Source organism: Gymnogyps californianus, chromosome 1 (assembly GCF_018139145.2).
Source record: "Gymnogyps californianus isolate 813 chromosome 1, ASM1813914v2, whole genome shotgun sequence".
Lineage (NCBI taxonomy): Eukaryota > Metazoa > Chordata > Aves > Accipitriformes > Cathartidae > Gymnogyps > Gymnogyps californianus.
In genome coordinates, this window is record NC_059471.1 from 136,596,990 (window position 1) to 136,613,294 (window position 16,305).

A 16,305-nucleotide genomic window follows, 5' to 3' on the forward strand; every position below is an offset into this window, starting at 1 on the left:
TACAGCTTCTTAACAATCCCTGAAAGTTAAAATACTAATTGTCAAAGACATGGATGAAAAACCTGAGTATCTTGAAGTCAGTATCACCAAATGAAGGGGGTGATCTGGGCAGTTTGGGATTCTCCATTCTGAGAAGTTAAAGACGGTTCTGTATCATTATAATACATACTTAATATCTGCTCAGGGAAGATTGCGGCTTTTGCATCTCTTAAATGAAGTCAGTGAAATATCCCTCACTTCCATCAAGAGTAGCAGAATTTCAACCAAATGTTTAGCAGAAAACACTGGAAAGGATTCAGCTCCTCAGAAGAGTATCTAGATATGCCATAATTCTTTGCCTCTGTAGTCCTCCTGGATTCAATTGGTGGGAGTCATGGAAATGACATCTGTGGGAACATACTGACAACATCCTCTGATATCTTAAAAGACTAGTAATCTTGAATTGCTGTTAAAGAAGGAAGGTTTAATTGCACACTTAGCACTGCCTTTTCAGAAAGAATAAATAATTTTGACAAATTAATGGTCTCTGGACAGCTGGTTTGAAAAAACAGTTTTTGCTCCGAGGAACAGTTCACTGTAGATGTTGATAAATATGTGCTAGTACTCAGCCCAACATCTTCATGAATCACACTGCAAGAAGTAAACTAAACATAGACGAAACTCACAGATCATTCCGAAGTACTGTTAGGAGTAATTACAAATATTGCAAACCACCAAGAGCTTCAGAGAGCTCAAGAACTAACCATCACTAAAATGAGACTAAATTTAGATAAAAAGCAACACGGTTAGAAACATTTCACAAGCCAGAGAATAAGATAGAGGAATGCTGGACAGAAAGCAGCTATACAGAGAGCACTCAGGGCATGACATTGCATTTGAATCAGTGAGACATACATTCACGCTGTGCTGGTAGAAAGAACAAAAAGAATTTCAAGATAACATGTCTAACAAAAGAAAGACAAGACTTGGTCCTCATGAAGGCTGAGCACAATCCCACTTTGAGATTGATTCTGAACTCACTCATACTAGGAAAGTTTTACCCAAGCTTAGCACCCCAGATTTAAATTATTCCTAGTGAAAATGGTTAAACGAGATTTTTGGAGGCCCAGGATTTCTTGTAACAGATATAATTATATTCTGACAGAATTTAATGACAAACCTCCATGTCTGTAGAGTTCAGCTCAAGTCCATTCAGCAGCATAAGCAAAACTGAAATTTTCTACTCCAGAAGCTAGACCGCAGGGCCAGGCTGTTCCTGCCACAGGAGAGGCAGGGGCAGGAGTGCAACCAAGGCAGAGCGCCATGGTACAACGAGACAAGCCTCCACAGTCGCTTCCAGCTCAGATGAAAGGAGTAAGGGTAGCAACAGTGGGTTTTTTTATTACTACAGTTCCTGCTGTTGTTCTCACATCATCACAGCTGCAGTTAACTTCACATTCCTAGGCTCTCACCTAGGAAAGCGGGCAGTGCGGTCATGCCTAGTTCAGTGTTGCCTTACATGAGTGCCTACATTTGCTTATGTTTAACCAACCTCGCTTAGCCTTTAGGACGAGTACATGCAACCATAAAAGGGAAAACAGAACAAAAGCAGTTTAAGGTGATACACAGACAACATTATCTTCAGTATAAGGGGATGCCATAACTTGGAGAACCAGCACAAAAGCAAGGGAAATTTCAGGAATCTTCTGGGAAAGGAGTACAGCCCCTACACCTGACATTTGCAAGGCTATCATAAGCAACAGACTGTGTAAAGTATCAAACAACATGAGTGAAATCATGACAGAGTGACTCGAATGGCAATAGCTTAATTAATTAGCTGTGTAATTCTCTTTTGTTTCAGAAAGACAACTTGCACAAGTCAGAATGGGAATAGTGTTTGCAGTAACCAGTCTTTAAACAACATATATCAGCTTAGTAACTCTACATTCACACCACAGCGTAGTTTTTAAGCACCTTGGGGCAACGGATTATCACATTTGCACAGAATATAAGGAAATATGATGCTATATGATATAGTATAGTTTATAAAATGATAAACGTAAATATTTATGTTGCAAATATAATCTAAATACTGTGGGACTACCCTGTAACCTGGCACATGCCAGATAATTTTGCAGGTAATTTTTAGGAAGTAGTTTTTCCTTATTTTCACATTTGTTGTTCTTTAATATTTTTTTTAATATGAAGTGAGGGAGGAAATACTTGATTAAAATATAGAAATAATCAGATGTCCTATAGCTTTTCTTCAAGCCTCCTGTGTGAGTCAACATACAGCAGCAATGGCCTTGGACAGAGGGAGGCTCAATTTGCTCTCAAGTTTCCTCCTGATTGGGAAGTGACATACCTTGCATTTGACAGTACGGCAAACATCATTGAACACATCCTAACAACATGGAACAAGAAGGAAGAGAGAGGAATTATTCTAATTATCTGTCTTCTTACTCCTTCCTTATTTGTAGAGTTGGGCAACATGCATAGCTAGTACAGTGCTCCAAATAGGTCAAAGCAGACATGAAAAATAGTCCACAATCTGAGCTGTTCTAAACTGTCTATTGTTTTGACAAAAGGCCACAAATTAGCACAGAAAGTGTTCAAATCCCAGAAGCATTGAAGAGCAGCTGACCAGGGTCAATGCAGTTGAAGCTTATGGCTCATGAGGCTTCCTCTAGAATTTTTAAGCCTTCCAGTGATAAATGCGATCTGTAACCTATAAAGCAAAGGGTTGCTATTTGCATCTATGCCAAGAGGAAGTGAGAAGAGCTCAACAGTGTCCTGGCAGTATGGAAAAAAGCAGTTGCCAAGAAGAAAACTGCACAATGTTCTGTGGCTTAACTGTTTTGAAAAAGAAAAATAATTAAGACTGCTGTGCCCAAGCTCAGTCCATCAATGTGCCAGAAAGTGAAATAATGTAAGGAGAAGCAATGACAGTGCTTGGATGCATGATGATAAATATAAATCTCAGTTTATCAAGCTAGAAAAACACAGCATGTGGACATTTTCCTTCCTTTTTTGACACGTCCCAAGAACTGTTCTCCCATTGCTCTGAATAGAAGTCAAGCCTCTGCAAACACCTGTGACCACCTGTGACAACATCTACTGCAGCCACAGCTGGATTCAGTGATTTTTGGCTCAGACCTTAAGAATATCATGAGGTGGGTTTCTTTCTAGTACCCATCTAAAAATCTCTTAAGAAAGGCACACCGGCATAGTTTTACAAGGTTTGAAATCATTCCACCCCTACTCAAGTCGAGAGTTTCATGTTAGCAAATTGCAATGCTATTTCACTTTGAAAGCAGGATGATGTTTTCTCAAATGGGGACATACTAGCCCCTCTGTATTTTCACACTAAAAGGAAAAAAATTAGAATGATTGTAGTGAATGAAGAGAAAAAAAATGTATTCTTCAAGGGTAGAGTAAGATGTACATCAAGAAAAGGATTTTTTACAAGTTTTTGTATATTTACACCAAGAACTTGGCATCTTCTCTCATTTACATTGGGATAAAGCCAGTCTTACTTTATTATACTCAAGGAATTACTCATGATTTATGCTGGCATGGAAAAAGAGGAGAATTGAGATGAGAGTTTTGCCCTACCTCAGTAGCTAACTCACATCCAGTTCACATCTATCCAGACAAAGCTAAGGACTAATCCTTTCCAAAGTACGCTCATGGATGGCCCACTGCAGAGTGCCGCAAAAAAAGCATGCCCTCTGCATTGCATGAGCTTTATTTCCACATTAGCTGTATTCTAATGTAGAGAAATGTCCCTTTATATACACATATGTAATGAGGACAGCAGTTCTCATCCAAAGCAAGGGGCAAATGGCTTTGATAATGAAGGTATACTGCTCCTGTCAGAAGCAGCAGCCAAGTATTTTGTTCTGTGTGTTAGGGTATACGGTGAAATTTTGTGCCTTTCACTTTGGAAGACTTTTTGAATGCTGGTAAAATGGCCACCTGCCAAACACTAAGTTCTCTTGAGTAAGAATCATGTCTTTAAGGAAAGATTTGGCCAAATCATCCATAACTCCTTCAGAAGCTGAACAAAAGTTGCACCTCAAGCAAATGATCAGAAACAGCATTAAAAAACTACAACAACCACCACTTGTAGAAAGTGTATTCTCTCTCATGGCAGAGTTAGAATAAGAAGTATTGAGGAGCATTGAGAAGGACGCAGTGAAAATGTTTACTCTGCTTTGCCCATGTAACACTTGAACCAGACATCTGCAATGCACTTCTGTCTGTCTGGTTGCCAAACCAACATCAAAAAGAGTAACTGATAATTAAACTCTATGCTTGCACGTTGGTCACAGTGCTTCCATGCCAAGTTGTGCAATTTACAAATAGACTAAGATTTGGGGAAGAGGGGAGAAAGAGAGAAGGAAAAAAACCCTTAGTTTTTGACTCTGTAAAAACAAGTGTGGGATACCTGGAATGCGAATAAAGCATGTGGTGTGTGACACACGCTGGAAAGAACTCTGGAGTCGTTCAGGAACAAAGTTAAAAAAGCAAGGAAAAGATGCTGTGGACACTGAGTCACCTAACTGGGAAATCTGTTCAAAACTCTTCAGTCTTTTAATTTCCACACTCCATTCTAGGCCAGCTGTTATTTCATGTTTGCCACAATTCATTCCGCCACCCCTATGGTGGTGGAATAGTTTCTATGCAATAGTTTCTATGCAAAACTAAACTGATTTACAGCTACTTATTGGGTAGGCTTCCCCCTGTGCAAACGGTCAAACAAGTCACTTACGCCTTCAAAATAAACATATTCACACAGATTGTGGACAAAATTCTGGTGTTTCTACTGTTGGGAGAAAGGACAAGCAGTCCTCTCAAAGTGTAGTTTCATGTCAGAACATCTCTGCTACCAGAGTCAGTTTAAAAACTTTCTTTCCCTCCCCAGGTGTGCGTCCTGTGCTTCCAGCCCAGGTGTGCATTCCCTTTCTGACCCACAGAAAGCCAGTTCACAGTGTAGGCCTATGAACAACTGCGACAGACCAGTGGAGAAAATGGCAACCTGTTGCAGGGGGTCAAGAACACAATTTTGTTCTGAGCTTTGGGCTGTGTCACCAGAAGAAAATCTACCATTAAACCAAAGGTAGAACAATGACTACCCTTACAAACACAGAACTAATTTCTAGCACATACAAAGTTCAGAGCACAGGAGATTCTTCCTTGTTTCTGAGATAATAGTTCCCACCAAACTGAAGTTTCCATCTCAAAACTGTAGACTTATTTCAGAAAGACTGCTGAAGTATAGAGAAAACCCCAGTCACTATAACAGAATCAGGAACAGGACATAACATCTCTGTATACCCCATCATTTCACTCCAGGTAGAGTTGCCTATGTTCAAACTTTTCTGAATTTGTAATTTTTTCTCCACTTGAAAATTTTCTCAGGGCAGGATTCAAGCATTTATTACAACCATCTGGGACACCTGGGTGGAATTACCGCTCAGCAGCAGCACTGAGGCTGCTGTGCATCCAGAGATCCTAGAGATTTCTACCATGTTTTTGCCCGATAGCATATACGCACATATTCTGTCCAGACAGTCCCAAGAAGAAACACATCAGTGCTAAATCCAGATATACAGAGAGTGCACCAAATGGAGCAATATGGAAGCCAAGAAAGGCTCCTGGCAGAAGACAACTCCCCTTGGAACAACTTGCCAAGAGGCTGAAAAACTTTTTTTATTAAAATTTTAAGAGGAGAAAAAAAAAACAACTACAGAACCTCAGCTAAATTGCAATGCAGCTGAGTCTGAGGCAGGAAATAAAAAGTCCATTAGAAAGGCCAACTGGTTCTGTGTACAGAAAACAAAGAAAGGACCCTCTGTCCAAGGTAAGAGCACATGGAGATAAAGATCAAGACTATCCAGTAGAGAGTGATTATAAGGGTGCTTGTGAAAATAGTTGATAAGCCCATGCAAGAACCCTAAATCAAACCCTAAATGCTGAAAGCTAGCTCTAACATTCATGTTTGTGTCCACATCTGCAAACATCCCTCATTCACTTTGGAACACTTGGTACCAGATCAGTAAGACCTGGAAACAAGTTCAGAGCCACAGCCTGGTTTTTGATTTCTATAAAAGACTTCATACCCTGTGCGTTTTCTCCAGCAAGTAATGCACTTGAGTCATCTGCAGTGCTTCTGACTAAGACCATTCACCAAAGACCAACAGAGAAACTACGAATCTGACCCTTTTTGCCTGAAAGTAGAATGAGGCAAGATGCCACAAGAGCCATTTAATCAAGCCCTTTTAGTTAAAGTTCTGGTTTGAAAACATTAGTTAACAAATATTTGCTGTGTCCTCCAATGGTACCTGAAGTCTGGAGCCAAATCTGCCTAAATTACAGATTATACCAGCCACAGATATATTTTCTTCCAAGGCACTGTGAAATATTACTTGTGATCCATTATAGGACAAAAAAACACTGTCAAAATATTGCAGCTCCTTAGAGAACAGAAATTTTGAAATTGACGTAGATGTAGAACTATGTTTTCCCCTAGTCTCTTGGCTCTTAAGAAATAAGTACTATTCAACACAGTGACAGGGTACTGTTTAGGGAGAAGGTGATGCGTGTGGAGGAAGGGAATATTCAAGTTCTCAAATTCTAATGTATTCCAAAACCTGGGAAAAATATCTAGAATAAAAAACACAGAATTTGTGTATTAACTGCAATTTAAAATAGCAAAACATCAAACCTTACCCTGTAAAGAAATAAAACCAGGTTAAGTCTCTCATTGAGCTTCATAGATTCACAAACCTTATTGCTTCCATTCCAAGAAATTGTTAGAATACAGCTGAAAGGGCATAGTTTGTGGTGACGGATTATAAACTGAAAAAAGCCTTTGTTTACTGACTGTAATACAAAGAACAATAGAAGCATAATGAGTAGACATGTAATGTGACTGAGACAGAAATTAAGGCTGACTACCTACCAATTGTATAAGCAAGCAACATGATTCTGGTTAGTCAGAAGCACTGTAACTGCATTCTCCCCTCTGTTATGGGAGAATACAAAGCTTCAGTGTTTCTACAGAGCATTTTTTGATTTGTGCATGGCCTTTGTAAAGTGTCCAGATCCCTATGGTTAAAGAGACCTTTTATCAGAGAGCTAGACACAAAGAGAATGTGATTTGCAGGAACATAAAAATAATAATGTACTCATACATAGCAATTTAGGTGCAGTAATAGCAGTCCTTAACCTTACATAGTGTTTGAAAGTATTAAGTGCCTGGTTACATTATTCTGTTGATGTTTGGATTTGCCTGTCATGTTCTTTGCCTACAAAAGTTCTACATGTCTCTGAGACTGCAGTAGCCACAGCACACCTTACTAAAGAGAGACATTTTCAGCAAGAGTAGCAATACAGTTTGTCCCGTCACTTTGAAGAACTCATGCATAAGACAACCTACGTACACACAGTGTCTCTCTTTAGCTTTCTTTACTTTATTCTCTAGCATACTTTAGCATTCAAAATTGTCAGTAAGCCTCCAAACCTGGCAAATTAAAAATCCACTGCAGGTAGCCTGGCTACCTGAGGCTGAGTCAATACTAATGTAAATCAATAGAGGTTACCTATGAGGAAAGAAGTACAGTTTCACTTCATAAACACCTCAGCACACCAAGTGAGGCTCTATGTAAGAAACAAATAATTCGTTCAGTTATACATATAACATTTTCTCTCATAATAAACTCTACAAGCTCCTACAAATAAGGAGTAACCTATTTAATATGATACAGTGAATCAGCCTTTCTTTTAGACTGACAGGGAGGTTACCTAGTCTTTTTCTTCCTATTTTTTTAACACCTATTATGACTTGCTTTTCTGGCTTTTCTTATTTGCAAATGAGATGTTTGCCCTAGTTTTTACCTTGAACAAATCTGAGGTCACTGATATTTTATCACTTTCCTAATCTTCAGTTTTCACAAGATAATTTGCATGATTTTCAGCATCTAGGTTAACAGATCTTGAAGCTGAAATACTGACTTCTTTTCATAAATAACTTTGATTTATAATAACTAATATTTCATTAAAGCTTTCTTGCTTTTCAAATTAATATAGCTAAGCCTTACTAGAGTCTGAATTCATTTCATGTATTTGCTTTAGTAAGTAAGTGCTTGTAAGTACTTGCACTGTATTACTACTGTCAGATAGACACCATCTAGTGGCTAATACAGATGTATAATTTCCAGTAAAAGACAAGTACAATAAATCCTTTTTTAGTCACAGTACTACTGCACACCTTGAGATAGCAAGGCTTGCCTTTTGTCATTTTGAGACAATAAGGGAGTTACAGAACTTTCTTGTTTAACTAGAATTTAAACTGCTAGTCCTCAAGTCTTCTGAGACTATTACAAATGGAAAGGCAAACAACGCACATTCAAATGCATCCTGTAAGTTAAATGCATGCAAGAGTTTCTGGTTCATCATCTTTCAGACCTTCAGGAATCTCAGGTCCCAGAGATCAGGGGGAAAGGTTTGAGCAAGGAAGATGTAGCCTTGGTGGAAGAGGATCAGGTCAGGGAGTGCTTAAGCAAACTGGACATACATAAGTCCATGGGCCCTGATGGGATGCACCCACAAGTGCTGAGGGAGCTGGCAGATGGCATTGCAAGGCCACTCTCGATGATCTTTGATCAATGATGGCAACTGGGAGAAGTGCCCAAAGATTGGAGGAGAAGAAATGTCACTTCCGTCTTCAAGGGCAAGAAGGAGGACCTAGGGAACTACAGGCTGATCTGCCTCACCTCAATCCCAGGGAAGGTGATGGAGCAGCTAATCCTGGAAACCATTTCCAGGCACATTAAAGATGCGAAAATCATCAGGAGTAGTCAGCATGGCTTCACCAAGGGGAAGTCATGCTTGACTGACTTGATAAACTTCTATCAAGTGACTGGCCTGGTAGATGAGGGGAGAGCAGTGAATATTGTCTATCTGGACTTCAGTAAGGCCTTTGACCCTGTCTCCCATAAGATCCTCATAGAGCAGCTGTTGATGTATGGGCTGGATGAGTAGACAGTGAGGTGCATTGAAAACTGGCTGAATGGCCAGGCCCAGAGGGTGGTAATCAGTGGCACAAAGTCTAGTTGGAGGCCCGTGACTAGCACTGTATGCCAGGGGTCAATACTGGGTCCAGTTCTTTTTAACATCTTCATTAATGATCTGGTTGATGGAGCAGCGTGTAACCTCAGCAAGTTTGCAGATGACACAAAACTGGGAGGAGTGACTGATATGCCAGAGGGTCATGCTCCCATCCAGAGGGACTTCAACAGGCTCAAGAAATTTGCTGACAGGAACGTCATGAAGTTCAACAAGGAGAAGTGCAAGGTCCTGCACCTGGGGAATAACAACCCCATGCACCAGTATTTGCTCAGGGCCACCCAGCTGGAAAGCAGCTTGGCAGAAAAGAACCTGGGGCTCCTGGTGCACACCAGGCTGAACATGAGCCAGCAATGTGCCCTTGCTGCAACAAGGTGAATGGTATCCTTGGCTGCTTTAAACGAAGTATTGCCAGCAGGTCAAGGGAGGTGATCCTTCCCCTCTGCTCAGCACTGGTGAGGCCACAGTGGGAGTACTGTGTCCAGTGCTGGGCTCCTCAGTACAAGAGAGACATGGACATACCGGAGAGAGTCCAATGAAGGGCCACAAGGATGATTAAGGGACTGGAGCACCTCCTCTATGAGGAAAAGCTGAGAGAGATGAGACTGTTTTGCCTGGAGAAGAGAAGGCTCAAGGGGGATCTTATTAATATATGTAAATACCTGAAGGGAGGCTGCAAACAGGACGGAGCCAGGCTCTTTTCAGTTGTGCCTGGTGACAGGACAAGAGGCAATGGGCATGAACTGAAACACAGAAGGTTCCCGCTAAACATCAGGAAACACTTTTTTACTGTGAAGATGACTGAGCACTGGAATAGGTAGCCCAGGGAGGCTGTGGAGTCTCTCTCCTTAGATATACTCACAAAACTTCTAGTCGCAGTCCTGGGAAACTGGCTGTAGATGGCCCTGTTTGAGCAGGGGTTTGGACCAGATGACCTCCAGAGGTCCCTGCCAACCTCAACAATCCTGTGCTTCTGTGATCTTTGAACACTTCAATTGCAACTATTCCACCAAGACAGTAACACACAACAGCAGTAATCACCTGCTCAATGTTGCATTAAAATGTTCATTTTTCTGCTCTCTCTACTGACTGTGGAAGTTCAGAGATTTCCCATGTTGGAAACCTTTATGCAAGGGTTTTCTGGGGGTAACTGTTACATGGTGCCCAGTTCTTAATCTCTTCCTTGTCATCTTGGTTTTGTCCACTGTTAGAGACAGGTTACTGGATCAGACAAAGCTATGGTCTGTCCTAATGTAACTCATGTACAGAGAGAGAGAGGATTCTCATACAAAGCATCTTAATATTGGGGTATACCTTTAAACCAGATGACAAGGGTTGGTCTTAACCGCTGGTAAGTGCTCAAGGAGTCAGAAAAGGACCTCCTCTCACCCCAGCATGCCATAGCCAGAACTTTCTACAGAGATTAAGATGTCAAGAGCAGTTTTACAAGAAAGATAAGCAGAACTGTAACCACCCAAATGCAGCAACTGTTTTCTACTCCCTGAAGTTCCCAGCCATACACACCTTAGATGCCTACAAATATTTGTATGCATGTATATAAAAATGTGCAGGACTTTCTCTTTTGTTTCCAAATGTGGCCTCCCACCTCTAGCTTATGTTCTCCAGTTTAAAAGAACAGTTTCATTTCCCATCTGTCGTGGTTTAAGCCCAGCCAGCAACAAAGCACCATGCAGCCACTCACTCACTTCTCCCCCCGGTGGGATGGCGAGGAGAAAATACAGCAAAAAAAGCTCGTGGGTCGAGACCAGGACAGGGAGGGACCACTCACCAGTTATGGTCACAGGCAGAACAGACTCGATTTGGGGGAAAAATAAACCAGTTTAATCTGTTAACAACCAAATCAGAGTAGAATGATGAGAAATAGAACCATATCTTAAAAACATACCTTCCCTCCACCCTCCTTTCTTCCCGGGCTCAGCTTTGCTCCTGATACCTCCACCTCCTCCCCGCCCCAGCGGCGCAGGGGGCAGGAATGGGGGTTGTGGTCAGTTCATCCCACATTGTTTCTGCCATTCCTTCTACAGGGGGAGGGCTCCTCACACTCTTCTCCGCCTCAGCATGGGGTCCCTCTCACGGGGGTCAGTCCTCCATGAGTTTCTCCAACTCAAGTCCTTTTGCACGCACTGCAGTCCTCTGCAAACTGCTCCAGCGTGGGCTCTCCCGCAGAGTCACGGCTTTTTCTGGGCCCAGACACCTGCTCCAGCGCGGGGTCCTCCACGGGCTGCTGGGGAATCTCTGCTCTGGCGCGCCTCCTCCCTCTCCTCCATCTTCACTGACCTCAGTGTCTGCATGGTTGTTTCTCTCACATCCCACTCCTCTCCTCACTGGAGCTTCTCTTCTTCTGCCATCTTCTTCTTCCTCACCTGCTCTCTTTACCGTAGCTGCTGCTGCTGCTGCTGCTCCTGCTCATGCTACAGCTCCTCCTCCTCTTCCTCCTCTTCTTCTTTTTCTTCTTCCTCCATCTTACTCTCACACCTCACGGGAGTTTTTTCCCCTTCTTAAATACACTATCACAGAGGCGCAACCACTGTTGCTGATGGGCTCGGCCTTGGCCAAAGGCGGGTCTGGGTTGGAGCCAGGGAAGCTTCTAGCAGCTTCTCAGAGGAGCCACCCCTGTAGCCCCTCCCTCACTACACAAACCCAGCACACCATCAAAATACACTGATATCACCTCCAAAGATACCTGTTGGATTGGGACCTATCGCTCAAGTCCATTAAGAAATATAAGTTTCTGGCTGTGAAGTCTAGGCATCATACAGGCACTACAAAACTTAGCCTGAGACAGTTCTGCACACAGATAAAACTGAAATCTAGCTGCCTACAAAACTACACAATCCAAGGGGGAGGCACCAGGAAGTTGCACAGCAACAAATTCAGTCTTCAGAGCCTTGGCTTTGCATAAGTCCTGATGTAGATGTGCACATCTTTTGCTGGATCTAGCTTTTCAAAATCCCACGGAAGGAGTGAGGAATCTGGATGGTAATGAGGATCTTAGTGCTCAGACAGTGACCTGAAGCATAGGAATTATGTTTATCAGAAAATAGGGATCTGGTTCTCCTCACCACTGCAATACAAGCCTACTGGTTTAAAATTCTGTCTCTCATACAAGCACCAATAAATAAGACCAAGCTCTTGCCAGAACAGACAGAGAGAGAACCACTTCCTACAGGACTGGCAAAGTCTATGAAATGCAGAGCTGTAAGTAAATCATCTCACTCCAGTCACAGGCCTGCATCCAGCAGAATAATTCAATACAAATTCTTCAGTGATTTACGCGCCATGAGCAAAAACCCTCTGCTTTGCAATAAACACAGGCTGGAGCACTCATGTAAGCCCTGTGATGAGAAGTTCCAGGGGTGGAGGAGAAACTCCCTACAACTGCAGATGAAAAGTGCTGTCCTAGCATCAAGCATCTAATATGCAGTCCATTTAATGGACATATGACATGATACAAAAGTCCATTCACAAATAAACTAAGGTCATAAGGGGCAATGAGATCACACAGACACTGGAAAGGGGAAAGAATTATAATGATGGAGAAAGTGTTCATTTCTCAACAGCTAGGACTCTGTTCCAGGGTCCCACCTGCTTCTGGCTCCCTCCAGGAAGCTCTCTTCTGTAAAAACTGGCACAAAGGACAACATCAAGGCTGCGTGGATGCTGGCATAGCACTTCCCACTGTACCTAGTGCTTTAACGATGATGAATTGTAAGAAAGAAGTTGAATGTACCCCATGTTGGGAATGAATCTTTGTTGTAGAGTTCCTTGGAACTATAAAAAGATGTTGGACTCAAAGTGCAAAAGGGTTATAGCAAGAAGATATGCTCAGATTATTGCCTCAGGCACATTCTCAGTAGAGGTTTGGAAAGGAGCTAGATGGACCACTGCCAAAGTTACTGGTAGAGCTCATGGGCATTTTTCTACTTAATGCTATATTTGTTCGATTACTGCACTTTCCCAGGCTTAAAGCTGTTTTCTCTTTTTCCTAATAAAGAATTCCTTGCATATAGCCTCAGTATCTTTGTGAATGTTGAAGATATGCCTGCTAAAGGCAGTCAGGGAAGAATTGCATAGTGTTCCCATACTTCTGTATTGGAACTGAGTAATTTAGTTATTTACCACAAAGAACTGTTTTTTACTATCATTATCCACCTGGCATAAGGGGACCCTCTCCAGGTTCCCATGAATCAGTGTGGTCTCTGAATGCTACAGTAATTTACCAGGCTAAGGGGGAAAGCACAACCCTCTAAACACACTGATCGCTAATATCCAAAAAGAAAGCAAGCTCCCTCCTCCCTCAAAGGGAAAGGGAAATCCAAAACATGAGGATTTCCCCCACTGGCACACAGTGAAGAAAAGGGGTTATAAAAGAAAAGAATCAATGGGTAAGCCTGAAACATACTTGGTTTCCACTGAAAAGGCATTTCTGTTAAATAAGGAATCAAACTGGCAGGTAGAGAAAATCTCCTCATTGTAACAGTGGATAGATCCCACGCTATAAGTGATGTCTTACTCAGAAGGTAGTAAATAATCACCTGACCTAGCAGTTGCTTCAGCAGAGAGAAAAGTTCATAACTATTCTCCAGGCATTAGGAACTGGATATTACCCTGCACATCTACCATGGGGGAGTTTTCTTTTCTCTCTGCAGCCTTATGGAAGCTGGTGACAGTCATGTGAGCCTTGCAGAGGGAGGGTGTGAAGGGAGCTCACGGCTCTCAGTCTGCTGGCTGTATATAGGAGGCAGGCCTCACTGTTCCCTGCTTTGAAACCTGGCTTTCAGAAAAGATACAGGTATTTGTTGCAAATCTGGGAAGTGTAAGACTGACCTGATGGGTCAGCCAGCCCACCATGGAGTGGGGCACTGTATATATATATCTCCCAAAATACTAGTCTGGACTGATTAGGCTTAGCTCTGAGGCAAGCATTAGAGAGAGTTGTTCCATCCCTGTGAGATAACCACGTATTACAAGGTTGTTTTCTGCCAAAGTGGTTACATTGCATAAAAAACAAAGATCAGACGTTTGGCTAGGTTAACTAGAGAGTTAACTCTGTCCCAGCCGAAACCAGGACACTAGGTTAATTCACAATAGTAACAGAAGAGTGGCAGGGAAGCAGAGGAATTAAAACATACAGGAGAATCTGCACTTTGAGGATCAATAACCCCAAAGTTATCATCAACAATGATTGAACAACATTTGAGTGTGCCTGTGGAATTAGGGAGGGCACCACAGACCTTCATTTTCAAGTTCTTAGAGTTCTAGACAGTATGTGGAGACAAATGTTCTCTCTTAAGAGATGAAGATGTGGCTACAAAGCATGGTGGTGAAAGCAGCAGTGATTTGCTAACGCATTAAGCAGGATAGATGGCCACAATTAGGGGAATGTTGTACCAGAAATTGATCTTAACCACACTTTTGCCAAGGAAGAAACACTTATCTCTAAAGACAATAAAACCACCATTTCAGCAGAACTCCCCTTTTCTTATCACTCCTTTAAAACTACTCTATCCTAAGTAGGGTAAGCAGATATACTCCTTTTTGGTTTTTGTAGTGAAGATTGATGGAAGAAGAAAAAAGGTAAAAAGGCAAACCAGTAACAACACTTTTGGGGCCTGATTGCTTACATTGAACACTGCACTACACAGGCCCCAAGACAGTGAAAGTGAAGGCAACAGTATCCAGAGCCAAGACAATCAAACTTCGGAACATCATAGGTCTGTCATTGCTTTAAAGACTGCCAGGAAGAGAAAGCTACAGGCTGCTGTGCTTTAGGAAGACAGCATTCATATTCAGGAACAGGGGGGAACTGGTGACTGTTCAGTCAAGAGCAGGTTCAACACGGGCACACTGCAATGATGGGCCAGAATTCATCACACATGAAGTTGAAACAATTTTCCATACCAAAGAAAAACACTGTTAAAAATAGGAAGGAGGAAATATATTAGGTAGACAGTTTGAGTAACAGAAACTCCCAAGTTTTGATTTACATGCTATACACTATAAATAATATTTTGGTTAACACACTTTTCCACTTACTCCTGCAAAAAGAATTATTGTATACACAGTCTTAATCTTTACAATGACCATGTCTTCCCAGTTTTAGGCTTTACAGCAAGATAAGCATAAACAGGCACATGGAGCTTTGAAAGTAATCATGCTATAGATAATGTAGCCTGTTAGTTATTAAGAAGTTCAGTGAAGTTCTAGTAATAGGAAATAGAAATGAAAACATGAAAAACGAGATGGATTAGAAGGAGCTGATGAGCTGGGACCTTTTAGAAGCACTAATATTAAAATAAGCACCACCATAATTAAAAATGAGCTAGCTCTGCTTGACTTCCCTAGGGTGAGGTAATCTTATATTAATAACAAGATAATAAGAGGGGACCTCCCCTCTATGATGATGGTCCCCTATCCAGAATTTCAGTTCATACATGGGTTCCCCTCTGCAGGTGTTTGAAGATGTCCATTAAGAAGATAACTTGCCAGTTTTCCAGGAGTTAAGTAAGCTTTTGTCTCAGAAGAATAACCACCCCTTTGTGATATCAGTAACCTTAGCATACTTACTTCATGTCATTTAGAGCTCCTAAGTGATAAAGGTTGCATTCAACCAGAAATATAATTTATTATAAATTCTTATACTTGCTGTATATTTTCTTGACTTGCTATAACTCATTAGAGGTACACTGCTAAAAGACAAGAGACAGTGGCTGCAAGTTGTACCAAGGAAAATTTGGTCTGGACAGAAGGAAAAATTTCTTCCCCCTGAGAGTGGTGCAGTACTCGAAAGGGTGCTCAGAGAAGCTGTGTGATCTCCATCCTTAGAGATTTCAAAACTCATGAGCAATTTGATCTGGCTTTCAAGTTAGCCCTGCTTTGAGCAGAGGATAGGTCTAAGGACAACCTATTAATTCTAGAATCACATTTTTAAAACTCTGATTAACATACTATAACATTTATTAAAAAATCATAAAACCTGTTTTCTTTACTCAGGTTCATAAAACTCCTAGGGAGTGTCTTCCCTCTCTCTGGATCAACAGTAGTATTACTCCTTAGGAAACTAACAAATACATTAACTGCAAAAATTGCTAAAAACTGGGTTTGAACTCATCTTCATTTGTGAAAAGAACATCATCAAAATAGAAAAAAATCACTGAACCACAAACGTTTTTA

At 41.5% G+C, this 16,305-nt stretch overlaps 1 protein-coding gene across 1 annotated transcript in view; it reads right to left on the reverse strand.

Annotated features, from left to right (window-relative positions):
* Positions 1–16,305, reverse strand: part of ANO2 (anoctamin 2) — a 205,885-nt gene that overhangs the window by 127,304 nt on the left and 62,276 nt on the right. The gene's annotated exons all lie outside the window — the stretch shown is intronic.